Source organism: Anticarsia gemmatalis, chromosome 4 (genome assembly GCF_050436995.1).
Source record: "Anticarsia gemmatalis isolate Benzon Research Colony breed Stoneville strain chromosome 4, ilAntGemm2 primary, whole genome shotgun sequence".
NCBI lineage: Eukaryota > Metazoa > Arthropoda > Insecta > Lepidoptera > Erebidae > Anticarsia > Anticarsia gemmatalis.
The window spans coordinates 5,885,079-5,902,548 of NC_134748.1; the positions used below are offsets into that span (position 1 = coordinate 5,885,079).

General features: G+C 34.2%; 1 protein-coding gene across 1 annotated transcript in view; it reads left to right on the plus strand.

Moving 5' to 3' along the window:
• The first annotated feature begins 11,266 nt into the window (after positions 1 to 11,266).
• cv-2 (crosveinless 2-secreting protein) overlaps positions 11,267 to 17,470 on the plus strand; it is a 47,080-nt gene continuing 40,876 nt past the window's right edge. The window contains exon 1 of the mRNA XM_076113283.1: positions 11,267 to 11,744. The gene's annotated coding sequence lies outside the window, so the exon portion shown is untranslated. The remainder of the gene's footprint in view (positions 11,745 to 17,470) is intronic.

A 17,470-nucleotide genomic window follows, 5' to 3' on the forward strand; every position in this document is an offset into this window, starting at 1 on the left:
CGATGACCAAGTCGATCTATTTGTTTTAAAGGTATTTTTTTTTTAAATTGGCATGATAATAACATACGTAATAACTTAAGACAGAAGGTCCTTTAAGTAGAGACTAAATAGATTAATCGACTTGGTATTATATAGATCTCACAACTTTTTACGGCGAGACTTGAGGTTTTTACAGAATGTTTTTGATGGCATCTCACTTCTTTTTGTAGAGCGAATAGAGCAAACATAAGTCCAATTTGTATGGAAAGCCGTATTTTTTTCATAATTCAACATATTTTCCTATGGGAATGTTGTTCAGTTTCATGGGCTAAACACCCTTACCCACCCTATACCCCCTCCCGTTATGTCTCATATAGTAGATACATATTTACACCTATTTATTTTATTTTCTACAGAAATAATAATTTAATTCATTAACTGCAAATGTAACCTTGTAATCTTATACATTTATATGGGATTACAAAGTTATTGTTGCAGTTAGTGTATTTAGAAAACTTGACCGAAATTAGAAAATATTGAATTTTTCCCATGATTAAGACACTAAACCCTATTTGTATTCTAAATTTTAAGCTTCTAAGTCTGCTAGAAGTACCTTAGACTTTTGATGATCGGTGAGTCAGTGAGTCAGTGAATCAGTGAGTGACAAAATTCAAAATTTTAACAAGTTGTCATTTTTAAACTACTGGTTCAAATTGACTGAAATTTTAAATATACCGTGTTTATACAATGACTGATTAGTTGCTGAAAATCCAGGCTTCTTGTTTTATCCACTACGAAATTATAGGGGTGTCAAAAATAGCCCGAATTGCTTCGAGAAAAGGATGTTACGGCCGTGCCGCTTTTTTTTTGCTCGACTTGCGGGGGCACTTCCGTGCCCCCAGATTACAATAATAGAATTTAGCACAATAGGTCAATGATATCAAAACGATTTAGTTTAATAATACATCATTTATCGTACGACTCGTCTGAATTCCTGTAAGGACATGTTCTACAATTGCACAATCTTTTTAGTTTATTGTTAAAAGATGACTAGTACCTGTAGCTTTATCAAACCTTTTGAAACGATAAGACGATATTATATTTTAAGGTCACATAATAATATAAAAAAAAACGAACACTTTTTTTTATTCTTTAGTTTTCCATTAATTTGTATGCCATCGATAAGTCGACGCACAAACTTTTATACTACATTGTTCAAAGATAAGACAAGAGACCTATCGTGACTTATTGTATTCGCTACAGATATGATATTCTATCTAGAAATATACCTGAGCTTTTAGGTCATCGGAGTAAGATCCCATAGCAATCAAATTCGAACGTCTAGGAGTGTAAAGGTGATGTAATAAGTGGCTAGCAACACACGGGTAACCCACTGTTATTAGGCATTTTGTATGTGAGACGCACTCTAAATTGGCGAGTGGGTACATACTCGGCCCATGTATTACACCCATACAAACATGTAGACGTTCTGGCCATGATCACCTGTGAACGCACCTGCGAAACGGTTTTTGATGATTTGTTTAATATGTATGTCTGCACCTTCGGTCCATAAGTCTCGGATTAGGGAAATACAGACGACTGGTTACGAAAACTATCATAACTTCTAGTAATATACACAGGATTAATTCTATTGCTAATTGTGGGGAATAACCACAAATAATAATATGCAATGTACATATAAATAGAAAAGGAAATAAAGCTATGAATATCGAACGTCTCTGTTTTATTTTAGGAAGATGTGACTCCTCTAATTTGCTATTTCCGTTATGCCCAACAGTTTAAGATAAAACTTTGCACCAATTAGCATTTTACATTATTCAATGTGGGTTTTTGTCTATAGCGTTTGGTTATTTTTCAAGGTAGAGCAGTTACCAAAGAAATCAGAATATCAGATATCTATCTATAGCTGTAAGCTAAAGTTACTGGCTCTACCAGCGCTAGTGCAGTAACATCTTCGGAAAAAATATTTATGTAGACTTAGGACTCGTTAGTTTATGTTTGATTATTTGTAAAGTACTACAATAAGTCACGATAGGTCTGTACGGCGGTTATCAAATATTATATTGTGATAAGATCCTAAAATTACATTCTCGCACGTGTCGCAAATCGGCCGCGTGAACCTAATGATTGATTGATGCCATAGACACAAGTTGAATATTCAACAATTTATAAGCCGTTCTACAGACGAAAAATGTATTTCATACTGGACACCGGACAGTTGATAGTGGCTGATGTATTAGCATAAACGTTCTTTATACAAAGCCGACGGCGCTGGCGCCGCGTCGCGTCGATCATATTAGATAGAACACGGGAAAATTACATACCTCGTCGAGATACTGCAAATAAACAACTATTTGCTACATAATTGCCCTCGTTTACCTATTTGAAGTATATTAACACGGTGTATTTTTATTCGCCGCCTATCATTATTTTGTTTATTTTCCGTCGCGTGCATTATTAATCAGAACCTAAGGACATGATTGCTCTCAAGGTGTATATTTTCAAGCGTAATTGCTTGTATTGTACGAGTGGTAATGCGTTACTTTGTTTAAATCATTGTAGTGTGGTTCGCTTGTTATGTGTTATTATTTATCGATTTACACAATTTAACCGGGATTCGTTAGGTATGAACTATGAACAGCGGTAATTTACTCAACGAGTCGGTATCAAAGCATACTTGTGTTAGCTAGGTCGGTTATTACCGGCGCCATTATCACTTTACTATAGTAAATCACATAGATCGATAATGTCAGATAATAATCTGCGCGTTACAAGGATCGAGTGTGAATTGAGAAACCGCAAGCTCGGCGTAGCATGCGTGCATACGTCTGGCAGTAATATTTTAATAGATATTTATGTACCAGTTGTATTGATGTGTTGTGTCGACTCTGAATAAATTATACTCGTGTCGCAATAAGCAATTAATGGCCAATTTCGGGAAGATGAGTTGCCTGTGTATTAATAACACTATATCATAGCGAGATGACTAAACGGAGTGTTGAATTGTGATCTCAGGTCATTTACACTGTCTGTGGGGAACCACCTCGAGAATGAACACTCATATTTTTCAGTGTAAACATCAACTAGCCATCGATCAACTGTCAATTAACTGATTGATCGATCAGATTAGCCGTGTCATGTATTAAATATAGTTTACTATCATCATGTCAAAGTAAAATGATGATAAATTAATGACAATAATGAGTTACAATAATACATGTTATGATACGTAATGAGATGGGTATGTAGAAAATCCGAAGGAAAACATTAACTTCTTTACCTTTTATTATTTTTTATCATAATATCATGCCTTTTTCTCGTAAGGGTAGGTTAGAGAGACTAAAAACGCCACTTGATACGATCATTACAAACTTCCCCCGCCTTTATTCTCATCCCTACATCATTACCATTCATCTATGTACCTTTTAAATCCATATCAACTTTTATTTATTCACAATATTATTAAATTAAGCTTTTATAACACCAAATACTTAAACAAAACTAGGTTCTGATTACTAAGAGCGCGTGATATTAGCGTTGTGCTTACGAAAACACAAGCGTTTCCTTTGATAGCGGATTATATTAATCAAATGTTTGCCATTCATTACTACGTGGAGAACGTAAACACGGCTAGATAGGCTAAGGACGTAAGTGTTACGTACAGGCGACTATTCATATATTCGTTGTTGAAATATGACGTTTAATTAAACGTAAATCTAGTATTACATTGTACTAATTTTCGCAGGTAATTTGTTAGTAGTCATTAGCCAATCCTCTAAAGGTACAAGCCGTACGTTTAGTGATATTTGATCGCATAGAGAGTCAGAATTATGAGCAAAAAAAATTAAAATTGTTATGAGAATCTAATTTGGATGCGTAAACGAATTCTGAAACATAAAACGAGTAACTTCTTTTTTGGTTATAGGGGACAAAAAAGGACATATACTGGTGTCCAATATGTTGGGATATGTGTTACAACGACTATACCAGCTCTCCTGTGCGTTTGTATCAAAGATCGATTGTACGAAAATGCATTGAATGTGCATGCGCCGTACCTTCAAGTTATTAGATTCCTTCTATCGCCTTTATGTTACAACACGATACTTTACGTCTCCCATTAGTATCCTACCTTAGCTAACCTACATACTTACTAGTAATAATCAATTTTAAAAATATACGCGTGCTTTATGCATTATTTATCAGACGCAATCAGTATTCGTTACTGATATAACTTCTATAATGTGATGTTTTTGTATGTAGCTATTGACACTAATTGGTAGCCACATTGATCTACAGTCATCCGTAGATCGATAGATAGAGCGTGTTACGTTGATTTTCATGGAAACCGACTTTGTTAGATTTTCCAAGAATTATTTAAAGCCGGTATTATGTTATTCGTGTTATGTAATTCTTAGCTGATCATGAATTCCCAACATAATAGATGTCTTACAGAATACTAAGGTACCTAAGGTAAACACTAAATCTATTACCAGAATCATAATCGCATATTGATTTCAGAAGTGTGTAGTAATACAAATATAAAACTAAATTAGAGTGATTGAATAATAAAAAAGAAAAGATTTCGAAGCATGACGCCTTGTATTTGCTACGAGACTTTTTGAGTAAAGCTTTGCCTACGAAGTTAAAAAAACTGCATTAAATCACATTTTATTGCCCAGGAATTCTCGCTAGGCTGTTGCATTAGCAGGTAACCATAAGCTATGGATATTGAGGTAGGTTTTTTCTAGATATTTTCTTTGTCAGACAAATCCAAACGCGAATTACTAACTCCAACAAGTTATTAGTCAATTGTATCATATTACAGCTATTATTAGTTACTTTTATCGGGCAAACGGTGACAGGACGAGATCTATTTCGAACTCAGACCACACACCGAGTGACACGATTGGTTTATACTTCTGCAAATAGTATCACAAAAATATTATCATAACCTTTGAATAAGATGCCAAAGAAATATATTATAATGTTCAACAAAATATGTACAAACAGCTGATAGATCTAATATTTTGATATAATTGCTCACAATTCACATTGGTATAACATTAGAGATATCGTTAAAAATTATATTTTCCTATCAATTTATATGATTTATTGTTTTGTTTGCTGTGCGTGTGAAGACAAGTCTACAAGTCTTCACCACATTGGCTAGTGACTACGGTGTAAATAAAACATTTTGTATTCTTTTTATATTGGCTTTCCGGCTTATTGTTATCAGACCAATAGGTTTTCAAGTAGGGATTAGCACTTCCGTTTGATAAAGCCGACTTGCATGTTAGATTAATTTCGGTTATTGATTTTTGATGATCAGTAAGTATTTATGGCACCATTAAGATTTAATGATGAAGTCTATACTCATATAAAGACTGAGATAAGAGTATAATAATAAACAACTTATTTATAGCCGAGATAGTGAATAATTTCATTCCTATATAATTATGTTTAGCCGCAGTATGCGTGTTGATGACTAAAAATAGAGACGAGTTTTGTTACAAGATAGAATAGGCTTTTACTATAAGCTTAGCTCATTTAGCTTATATTTACAAGGCAAGGAGGATAAGCATTGTCTTAAAACATCAATACTGATGCCAGCATTTTTTTGCATAAACAAACACAAAAAACCGTATATGCACAGTTATACACAGTTGTCAAATATGCACAGTTGAAAAATTGTACTTACTATAATTTTATTGTTTTGATAAATTACATAAACACTAAAATTTTAAAAAAGTAATTAATTTAAAAATATTTTTTAATTTATAATTTTCTTTAACTTGCAAAACATTTGTCTTATAAATTGATAACCATGCTCATGCAAGCGAATTATGAATGTATTATTTATTTAGTGTTGTCAGAAGTAATCTAAAGCTGCAATAAACAGATAATTGTGAACATACCTGGAGATGCATATCGGTCTTTAACGAGTTATCCAAAAAGCATTACCAATTCGCACGATCGATTTAGCGATACTGAGAAATTTGTAACATAAAGATATGAACCGTAAGACAACGACAAGAAAGGTGAAAATATATTTATTTTTTTAAAACGGTAACGAGAGTCAACAGAAAAGTATACCGCGATTAAGCATCTGCTATTACTTATTTTTCTTAGGTTGTTTAAGTGTCCTAATTCTTGCCAAGGCCTCAAAAATTGCCAATATAAAAAACGAGATTGCAAGATGAAACACTATTCTTAATTGCTTCCAGACTAATGTCGTAAAACACTCATATTTTCAGCGAATTTGGTCCTAACTGAACCTATGTAGATGTCGAGGGCTATTTCATTAGAAATATGTGCATTGTTCAGGTAGACCTTATTGCTAAATACTATCTGCGGATTAAGTTCTCCGTAGTAACTTAATCCTATATTTAGTTAATTTGTATGAGCATTTACGAGAATTTACGTCATTCGTTATCATGGTGACGTAGACACAGTTCCCGTGGGCAATACGTTGCATCGCGATGAATAACAGAACTAAAAACAGCTCTCAATATGTTTAAAACGCAATATATATATTGAAAATGTATATTAAATTATTATGATCCTGTCTCTAGGCAGCAACGCATCTTTTCTTTCTTTATACGGCCACTTAAAGTTTCTGAGTTTTTCTTTACGCGCTAAAGCAAACGAAACGACTAAGTAATACCATTTTCCTTATTTTTAATAGACTTTGTAAAACAATATCTTATCTGCAAACAGAGATTCAGAATCCGATAGTCGGTAATCGCTGCAGCGTGTTTACAAAATCAAATTTATCTAAAGATCGTTAGATTATCATAGGCAATGTAAAACAATAGTTATTTTGATGTTTTCGTTTATAGACATGAGTTTCAAAATCTAACATAATGACTAATGTACGCAATTGTATAAAGCACATATCTATAAACTATAGATTGCACAAGTGCAACAGTACGTTTTGCATTTGCAGTGACACATTCACGGCAGACTAGAGTCCCTTTGTCTCGCAATACAACAATACATTTTTTTTCTTCATCGTTACGGCTTACTCAGCAGGTGAACTCAAGCTTTTGCGGCCTACTCTTTTTGATATTATCGCCATAATTTGCATGGAGTTTGTAGTGAGTCAGAACCTCCTATGACTAGTTAGGAAGATCCAAAAGGCACTACACAACTTCGTGTGACAAATGTGTATTGAATACTGATTAAATGCACGTGAATTCCTGAACAAGTGCATGAGTCACAGAGTTTACGTTCAAGTATCAAAATAATATTTATCTTTGCAAACGGATACGGTATCTTAGCGGATATCCGTATTTATGTGAAGAAATTAGATAGTGATCGAGAGCGATCAATGCTCAATCTCTTTTGTGTGTCAAGTTCATTAAAATTATATGGGAGTGTTTGACAAATATATTAGTAATTTTTTTTAACGTTCAAGTATTTAGTAACTAATAACGCTACGCCAAAAGACTAACATAATGGGAGAGACCTTTTAGGCGACATCTTCGATGTCAATTCGTCATAATCTTTTCGCTTGGAAAACTTATAAACAACCTTGTTAAAATATCAAATTGAAAAGATTTGACATATGATAATAAAACGATGTCAGAATTCTTAAGATAAGACAATAGTTCAACTTGCTTGGTAACCCAGTAAATAGTAGAAACAATTCACACGTCTTTAGAGAAATAAAGTGGACTAAAACTGGAATCTTTGAATAGTACAAAAGACGTAGGAAAAACGTAACATCGGCTGAGCTGATTACGTATCGGTAATTGACGTTGTTTGTCGTCTGTCAGTGCGCTGTGACGTTGACTAATGTCATATCTACACTACAGTAAGAACTGCACCAGACATGTGTACATGCGCTTTTATAAACCTTTTTACTTGTATTGTTTACATTTTTTATCTGTCGCTGCTGATGTAGTAGTGTTTCACAGGTAAAAAAGCAATATAACATATTTTTTTGATACAGATTGGCCATAAACAACATTATTGTACTTTTTTGTTCCCATTTTCTCATCTCATCTTCTTTACTCAGGAGCAGTACTAAGCTCTGGCTGGGCTGAACCTTTAGATCTTGTCATCATTAAGGATGTCGAGATGCCAAACAAACAATCTCCAATAAATGAATATTGGGACGGCATAAGTTCCACGCTACTGTATCGAAAGTTCGCGATCGGGCAACTGATAGCGACTTGCCTAAATAACTTAGCAGTTGACCCCTCGTTTTATCTACAATGTGCAATTTCTTCGAACATCGTTACCGAACGTCTGATACCAGCCTAAAGCCAACATTGATTGGAATTGAATCAGCACATATTATATGAAGTTGTTATCTTCAACAGGAAAAAAATGTACAAGGTATTGAACTGCAAGTGCCTTTCATTCAATATTCCGTCTTTGTTGAATTCTTATTATGTTATTCATACTGCGGCGTGCCTCTGAGCTCTTATCTAACTTTATTGAAGAATTTTGTACGTGATGGATAAATATTTTATGTCTTATTAATTTGATATTGATATATTTTTTAAGAGTATCGGTGCTCAGTATCTATCTAAATAATTGTGACTGTTTTTAAAGTGAGTTATTTCCCGTAAAAGCGCTTACTGACTCGCGCTGAAAGTTTCGACTAAACTTAAAATAACAATACCTACATATTTATTTTTTTAAAACATCGGGTAACGAAATATGTCACCTATTTATTTATGATTTTTATATTAGTTTTGGTCATTTATCGTTGATTAATCATTGATTGAAGGTGTCTAAATTCGGCAGAAGTCCGCTAAAGATTGACAAAAGAATTCACGATTGTCGACCAGACAGTACAGCTGCTTTGGATATTTAAGACCAAGCTTATTAGGTCAGTGAACTTGAGAAGTAATGATGCAAATATAGGTCACTCCATGACATGACGGTCGCAGATTCACATAAACTTGCCTGTCACCTCGCCAGGCGTAATATGACTAAGAAGAATCGGTATTTTAATTCGGTTAAATAAGTTCATGCTGGTTCAGGTCATAGACCTGTGAGAATGTGTCTCTTCTGATAAGACATACCAACGTTTAATTTAGTGAATAAGTGACCTCAGTAAGTCAAGGCCTTGTGTAATTATTATAATAATATTTTGTATAACAGAATTCTTCGCAAAAGGTCAGATTTTGTCGTTGACATACTGATTGCTGTTTTCATTAGTCTTCTGAATGAAGAACTCTGAATTATTACCATTATTAATTATGTTTTGGGAAATATAATACGGAGCATAACTATGTTATTATAATTTACGCAAACGTAATTGATTTTGCCCCTCTTTCAGTGTAATTGTAAAAGTATTTCTTTTCGTATCGATTAAATGAGGCTAGCTGTCAAGAACCTGGTCTGTTCCTGAAAACAAACCTCATCACGTCTAATATCCCTTTAGATCTTTGAAACAACAAATCTGAGATACTGCCACAATTAAAGCGTTTTAATATAATAGACTTTATCGGCACAGAATTAGTATAGATGACACTGAAAAAGGGTATACAATAGGTACCAATATAAATGCACAAATGAATTGTAAGCTACATAACCATATCGGGGTTTCATTTTAGTTTTTATTAAAACTGGCAATTATTTAACTTGTAAGCTTATTTTGATTGCGTAATCTTAAAGCCTTATTCAGGATGCGCCAAAAAGCTACCTAAATCTTAAGAATTTGTATTTCTTGATGGGCGTCATTTATAACTAAAAGATTTGCATGATAATTCAGTGGGAAATCCAATAGATAAATGAATTAATAGCAATTTATCAAAATGTAACGAATTATCGTTGTTATTTTTACAATGTTTTATACTTTGAACAAACTAAACATCTAACAACTTGAAAAAATGAATGATATGATGATCGACCCAAATACTCGCGCGATAACAAAAGCCAATTAGTCATTAAATAAGCGTATGAATGATAATGAAATTTCCGAACAAGCAAATAGCAACAACCTATTATGCCCAAAGCAGAGCAAAGGTCACCCTATTTGTAGTTTATCAGTGGAATGGTATCTTGTAAGTAACTAAATTTGTTTTTCTTCAAGTTGATTAGACCACGTTTAAAAATCTGAAGGTTTCAACACTGGAAGCTGGGGCATAGTCCTGTAGAAAACTGTTGTGGAAAAAGTTTGTGCGCTTAGTTAAAAAAATAACCTTTTCGTAGCATCTTAAAAGAGAAGTACTTGGTCGTAAATTAGAAAAAGTGTATTAACATCCGGGATTTATTTTCATATATGTATGTACGTTGCGTATTACATAAGGCAGCTTTTAACAGGTCGTCACGTGAAGCCAAAAGCTCTGTGTTTAAATAACGACGATAGTTATAACCTTCCTTTTTATATTACTCAACAAGCGCATGTTTGGTTTGTAGATATCGTTCAGCGAATTCATTGAGCGCTTATATTTAGTTCGCAAACTAACTGATAATTTGCACAAAATCTGTATTACACATCAAAAAGCACGATGGCGCTTACAGATGAGGCATTTCCGCAAGTTTTTAATACTTCAGCGACTATATGTTTCACATCTCATATGTATTGAGGAATATGTCTTTATATCTGACTAAATTGGTAAATCTGTGATATTCAGAAATACATTTTATTTATTGAGCTTCACGTGTCATTAATTTCAATGCGATAATACAATCGTTAGGCGTTTCCTCCATGTTATCCATCGTATTTACATGTTAAAATGTTTCATTCAATAAATTCATACTGTAGCTATTGCCACGCTGCGTAATATAGAGGATTTAAATAGGTATTATTGACGTCAAAATTACAAGCCCGGGTATTACACGGATGTTGATTAACATAAATTAATGGTCAACATCATTTGTCTTCAGATACATTACACAAACTGAACATTATAATTTATATTGTTGAACTGAGACTGGTTATCTGCCTTCCCTCTACAATCTACATTCATTGGTCAAGCGGCTACGGGATACATAAAGTGGAAATTGTGAACACGGGAACCATAAAGTGCAGGAAATCAGCGCAGAAAACTGATTTCCTAAGTGAGTTGAACGAATTATGTACCACTGTGATATTTGCTCCCTGCTCCACTTGTGAGATAAGGGCATCTGGGCCCATTAGTGGATATTTATTGCTTCGATATGTAAACTATCTGACGACATCCTCGTAAGTTCGATTGACAAGTGATATTTAGTGGCGCTGATTTGTGAGTTCCTTAGTACGTTTATCGTAGTATATACGGGCAGTGTGGTGGCGTGGCGTGGCGCGCTAGGTAGGTGGTGCGGTGGAGCGGTGCAGCGGTGGCGCGCGCGGTGCACGCGGTGCAGTGGTGGTGCGCGGCCTGCAGGCTGGTGGGCGCGGGAGGCTGCTCGGAACTGGTCCGGCGCACGCGCGGGGCAGAGTCTCGCGGCGGCCGGCAGCGACGCGCCACCGGCCACGGATCGCCACTCAGTGCACGCGCTGCCTCGCCGCCGCCAGTCTGCGTGGCCGGTCCGCTCGGCTACGATCGTACTCCGCTGTCGACGTATCCGACGCACACGCGACATACACGTTAATTACATCTGCCACTAATAAAAACGCAACTATTTTAACGACCTACGAAAACTTCGCATATATTCCGCACACGTGAGTTTCGCCACAGCCGCTTCTGTTTACATTTTCCAAAGGTGCTATTTTTTTGTATTACCGAGTTACTTCTGAGTGCATCGCAAGTGAAGTTAATATTTTTGACGGTGCCGGAGAGACCGCGAATTTTTATTTTGAGGTAAGAAAAAAATTAATAATAAATTATCTGACTATTGAAAGCCTTCAATAGGATATGTTTGTGTGGTATGCTCATTATGAAAATATTTTATGTTATATTAGAAAGTCACTTGCACAGCAACGAAACAAGTTAACGTACTATAAGTAAGCAAGTAGGTACTCGAGTTGATGTAACCTCGTTATGTTGGGGCAAGTTAAATAATGTCCGATTCTTCAAACACATTTACATATTTGGCTAGTTCGGAATCTCAAATATATTTGAATCAATCATCGTTTTCCTTGTTGATAATACCTAGCATTTTTTACTTCATTATAAACAATCAGTAACGTACTCGCACATATAATAACAAAAGTGTTGGGAACTCGTCTCGTCGATTTGTACGTGAAATTCCGTTAAACTTATATAATGTTTGGAAGCGCAGTAGTGTCGGTCGTAGTTCGGCTATTACTAAGGTAACACAACTATAAACCAGTTAATGATGTGGTAACTTTAATATAATATTCATCTACTACTAACACGAGTAGGTACGTATACGACACGCGCATATTGCCACGAAGTTATTCGAATGCCACTTATCATACAAGTCGAATAAATTTAGAAAGCTATCAACAGAAATTAAAATATAGGCAATAACAAATAAAAATCAGTTGTCGCGGATATAGTCGTAACTCAAGCTGACTTTAATTGATTAAATTTATTTTTAATTGGCTTATTATAATTATAATTCAAACGTATTTGGAGTTAAGTTCGTTATTCTCATAAATTCATATTTTTTATGTTCCGGAATTTGAGTTAGCCGGACACCACGTTGTTGTTGTCAACATTGAGAAAGAAAACATTGAAGTGTACAAGTGTTGCGCGCGACAGTACCGGCTAACAAATATTTAATTTGTTTGTTTGTAACGTAACGCTAAGTTATGTGTAACTATTGTTATAACTGCTTAGTTGTTTTACGACATCTACGTAAAGTCATATCATGAAATCATTTGTGTTCAAGAGAGTTGCATCACATTATGAAAAGGGTCGATGAAATGTCTCACTGAAACGTGTAATTAATTAGCTTAAGTACATGTCTGGACATGAAATATAATTGTCGCTTAGGTATCAGCTGCTTATAAACAATATATAATACTAGCTGCCCCGCGCAACTTCGCTTGCGTCACATAAGAGAATCATAATTTTTCCCGTTTTTTGTAACATTTTTCACTGGTACTCTGCTCCTATTAGTCGTAGCGTGATGATACATAGCCTTCCTCGATAAATGGGCTATCTAACACTGAAAAAATTTTTCAAATCGGACCAGTAGTTCCCGAGATTAGCGCGTTCAAACAAACAAACAAACAAACAAACAAACTCTTCAGCTTTATAATATTAGTATAGATTCATTCGTGAGGTTATCATTACCAACTTGTCGCGATGGTATACTTTAACGATCTTTATGCTTGGTTGCTGAAAAGGTTACATACATATACTCGGTGGCCACCCGATTATCTCCATTCAGTTTTTATTATAATTAACAGGGTTGTTAATATAAAACATGTATAAGTGTGAAAAAAAAATCTAAAAAATATTCTTAGTTTTCCGAATTTCGCTCACCCCAAATTATAAACTTTCCTGAACAAACAAAGAAAATATACTTACTTCAGTTGTTATTTCTTTTCTGCATTTTTTAGCCTTAGTTAGTTTTCTTAACAACTTTTACCAATTGGTTTATCACTTTGAATTAAAGATTTTTTTTGTGTGTCTCTATTCCTAGGGTTTAAGGAAAAAGTAGGCGTCGTATGGTATTAAGATTTAAATTTATTTAAAAATTTCCCTAGGTGTTAACAAAGACATTTTAGGAAAAAGTTTTATACTTAAGGTAAAAATATTTAGGAAAAATAGTTTATAACCATTAATCAAATAAATTTCTTCTTCTCGCAAATATGTAATTTTAAAGTTATAATACGCTTCACTTATAAATTCAAAAAAATGAAGCGTATAACAGTTATTCATGATTATTGTAAGATTCATATTTTTACACAATTATTCCAATTATGTTAATTTATAGAAGAACTAACCTGCACAAATTCGCAGAGATAGACGAGCCTTTATTTTAGTAACAGGTATCCCATCGTTTTACAATTTTAAAAGTACAAATCTTATGAGCTAAAGGCCCAGGAAATAAAATGAACCCAGCCATACCGCCGATGTCAAATAGTACTATATTCTGTTTAATTCAAGTACTTACATAGAGTTGCGAAATATCATACTTAAAAAAATCACTTCCTACACATCATGATCATCCGCTATATAAAAGCAGATTTCTCCACTATTGAAAAACTCACTCAAGTCCTTTGTTCTGAGTTTTTTATCCATATGATTCACGTCGCAGACAAGAGGCTATAAACATAGATACATTAACTGCGACTAGAAGTACTGCCTGTGACGACACACATGTTTCATCGCTTCAGCGAAAGATTGTGACTAAGCAATCATTCATACGTCGCCTGTAGTATTACACTCGTATCTTAGTACTACGACTGTTACTGTTACATATTTATCATATGTATTACGGGTATAAGTGTACTTACATAAAGAGCAAGACTGTAACATAATGTAATGTCACGTTTATTATCTACATGAAATATTGTCAAGCAAGTGTTGAGCTAATGAATACGTAATAAGACGAATTATTATAACTAAGACTGTTAGAGAGTAATTAGTATCAAGCAGTTTCTCCTTGTCTATACGGATATGGGTATCTCAGGCAGATAACAATTTTCAGCAGTCTCTTCCGCTACCGCCGAAGTACAGACACAATCTAAGAATAATTTTACAACCTCAATTCACATAAAGTATGGATTAGAGAGTAATCTTTTGAGCCCTGCTAATTACAGCAGTTTTATCTCTTGAGTTTATCAACAAAGCTTAGGTCAAATTTAGGGTACCTGTATTTCTACTCTTTCTATAATTGTTATAACTATGAATGGTAGAAGTTACACGGTAAATTGGGTGGGAAATTTGGTAAAAAAAGAATTTTACAAAATTTCACGATAATGTACGAGTATGAATGTTATATTATCATTTCAGCTAATTTGTATTTTATGATCTCAACGTTTTTTATTCTGTAAATGCTAGCCTCTAAATTTTATCAGCCTATTATAAAAAATTGCAATGCCTCTTGTCAGCGTGATTGTAAACGTTTGGAATGTAACTTACTGTAAAAATACGCAAATATTAATCACTAATTTATATAGTTGCCGGTATAATGAGTCATGTTAGTATAAGTTTAGAATAGATTAGGTGACGATATCTCAAGTCTCAAAGGTTGCTTTCTTCGTAAAAGGCTTTTAAAAAGTCGTGAAGTTTTAAGTGTTCGTGCAACTTTTGAGACTTCGTAGCGTGCTACGAAAGGCGGCAGCATTTTGTAGATATCAAAAATATTTGGGTTAGACATGAGATAATTCCGATTTTTTAATGGTTGTTCAATGGGTAATTCATATTAAGTATGAAAATCTTTGACAAAAATTGTTTTATGGCTTGAGGAAGTTTTCTTAAGATATCATGTATTTTGAGTACCTACCTATTTATTTCCTATGTAATTCAATCTACAATGCTAGTATGTACACCGTAACCATAGGATATATATATTATACAGGACTACATACATTCTGTTGTATAGGACAACAGTGACTTCTTTGTTGAAAACTGACGTCTTACACTATCAGAACAAAGTTTACACAGCGTTACTAAAGGAACCTCTTTTGCGCGAATTTCAATCCGTTTTTAATATTTGCCATACGGAGTGGCCTCCGCTATGACTATTAATATCCGTGTTGACTCATCATATCCCACGGGAGCCGTAAGAGGTGACTAATATGTCTTATTCATCTACGGTTCGAATGAATAGTCATGAGATATAAATTCCTTAAAAACAGTGTCATTCATCTCCTTCATATCAATATCAACCTAGTAAGATACGGTATCCGATATGAACTAAATCCATACCGGAATCTAGATTTGGATCACAAAAAATGGTAATTACCGTGTGCAATTTTCAATTGTTTGCTCTCGTTTACAGAAAACAATTTTAATTGCGTAGTTATTATTGTATTGCAAAAAATGCAGAATGGAAGCGTATTAAACAATAAAAGTCATCGAAACGTACAAAAATGACTATTTTCTTATTGTTCTGTACGTCTTAGTAAACTTTATTAATGTTTTAAAAAGCCCTTTGTCTGCTAATACGCAACTCATACCTACTTATTACCATTCTTGGCTCGGCAATGTAAATTGAGGCAAAATTGTCTTGGTAAAAACTTATGCCATCAAAAACATTCTGTAAAAACTTCAAGTCTCGCCGTAAAAAGTTGTGAGATCTATATAATACCAAGTCGATTAATCTATTTAGTCTCTACTTAAAGGACCTTCTGTCTTAAGTTATTACGTATGTTATTAACATGCCAATTTTTAAAAAATACCTCTAAAACAAATAGACTGACCTGGCCATCGCATGATTTGATTATTAGTATGTATCACACTACACAGCACGACAAGAAGTTAATGCTCCTGAAATGTTAATAATGGCGAATTTGTGTTTTCTTGCGATGACCAAGTCGATCTATTTGTTTTAAAGGTATTTTTTAAAAATTGGCATGATAATAACATACGTAATAACTTAAGACAGAAGGTCCTTTAAGTAGAGACTAAATAGATTAATCGACTTGGTATTATATAGATCTCACAACTTTTTACGGCGAGACTTGAAGTTTTTACAGAATGTTTTTGATGGCATCTCACTTCTTTTTGTAGAGCGAACATAAGTCAAATTTGTATGGAAAGACGTTTTTTTTTCATAATTCAACATATTTTCTTATGGGAATGTTGTTCAGTTTCATGGGCTAAACACCCTTACCCACCCTTTACCCCCTCCCGTTATGCCTCATATAGTAGGTACCTATTTACACCTATTTATTTTATTTTCTACAGTAATAATAATTCATTAACTGCAAATGTAACCTTGTAATCTTATAAATTTATATGGGATTACAAAGTTATTGTTGCAGTTGGTGTATTTAGAAAACTGGACCGAAATTAGAAAATATTAAATTTTTCCCATGATTAAGACACTAAACCCTATTTGTATTCTAAATTTTAAGCTTCTAAGTCTGCTAGAAGTACCTTAGACTTTTGATGATCGGTGAGTCAGTGAGTCAGTGAATCAGTGAGTGACAAAATTCAAAATTTTAACAAGTTGTCATTCTTAAACTACTGGTTCAAATTGACTGAAATTTTAAATATACCGTGTTTATACAATGACTGATTAGTTGCTGGAAATCCAGGCTTCTTGTTTTATCCACAAAGAAATTATAGGGGTGTCAAAAATAGCCCGAATTGCTTCGAGAAAAGGATGTCACGGCCGTGCCGCTTTTTTTTTTGCTCGACTTGCGGGGGCACTTCCGTGCCCCCAGATACTTCATTGTAACGGCTTTGTCTCATGTAACACAAAGACTGGGATTTACCAACATTTATAGATTATCATAAAGGATTCACAGACCATTGTCTTTCTTCATAAATAGTTTGAGCGTTATTATTTATCGGTGACACCAAAAATAATACCAGACTCTTTTTAGATTTTAGCGTCTAGTGTCGCGCGGTCAAATTTGGCCTGTGTAGGTTTTAACAATAGTAGGATGTTTAATTAATACAAAGTGTTGGAGATAACCTTTTAAACTGAAAGATAA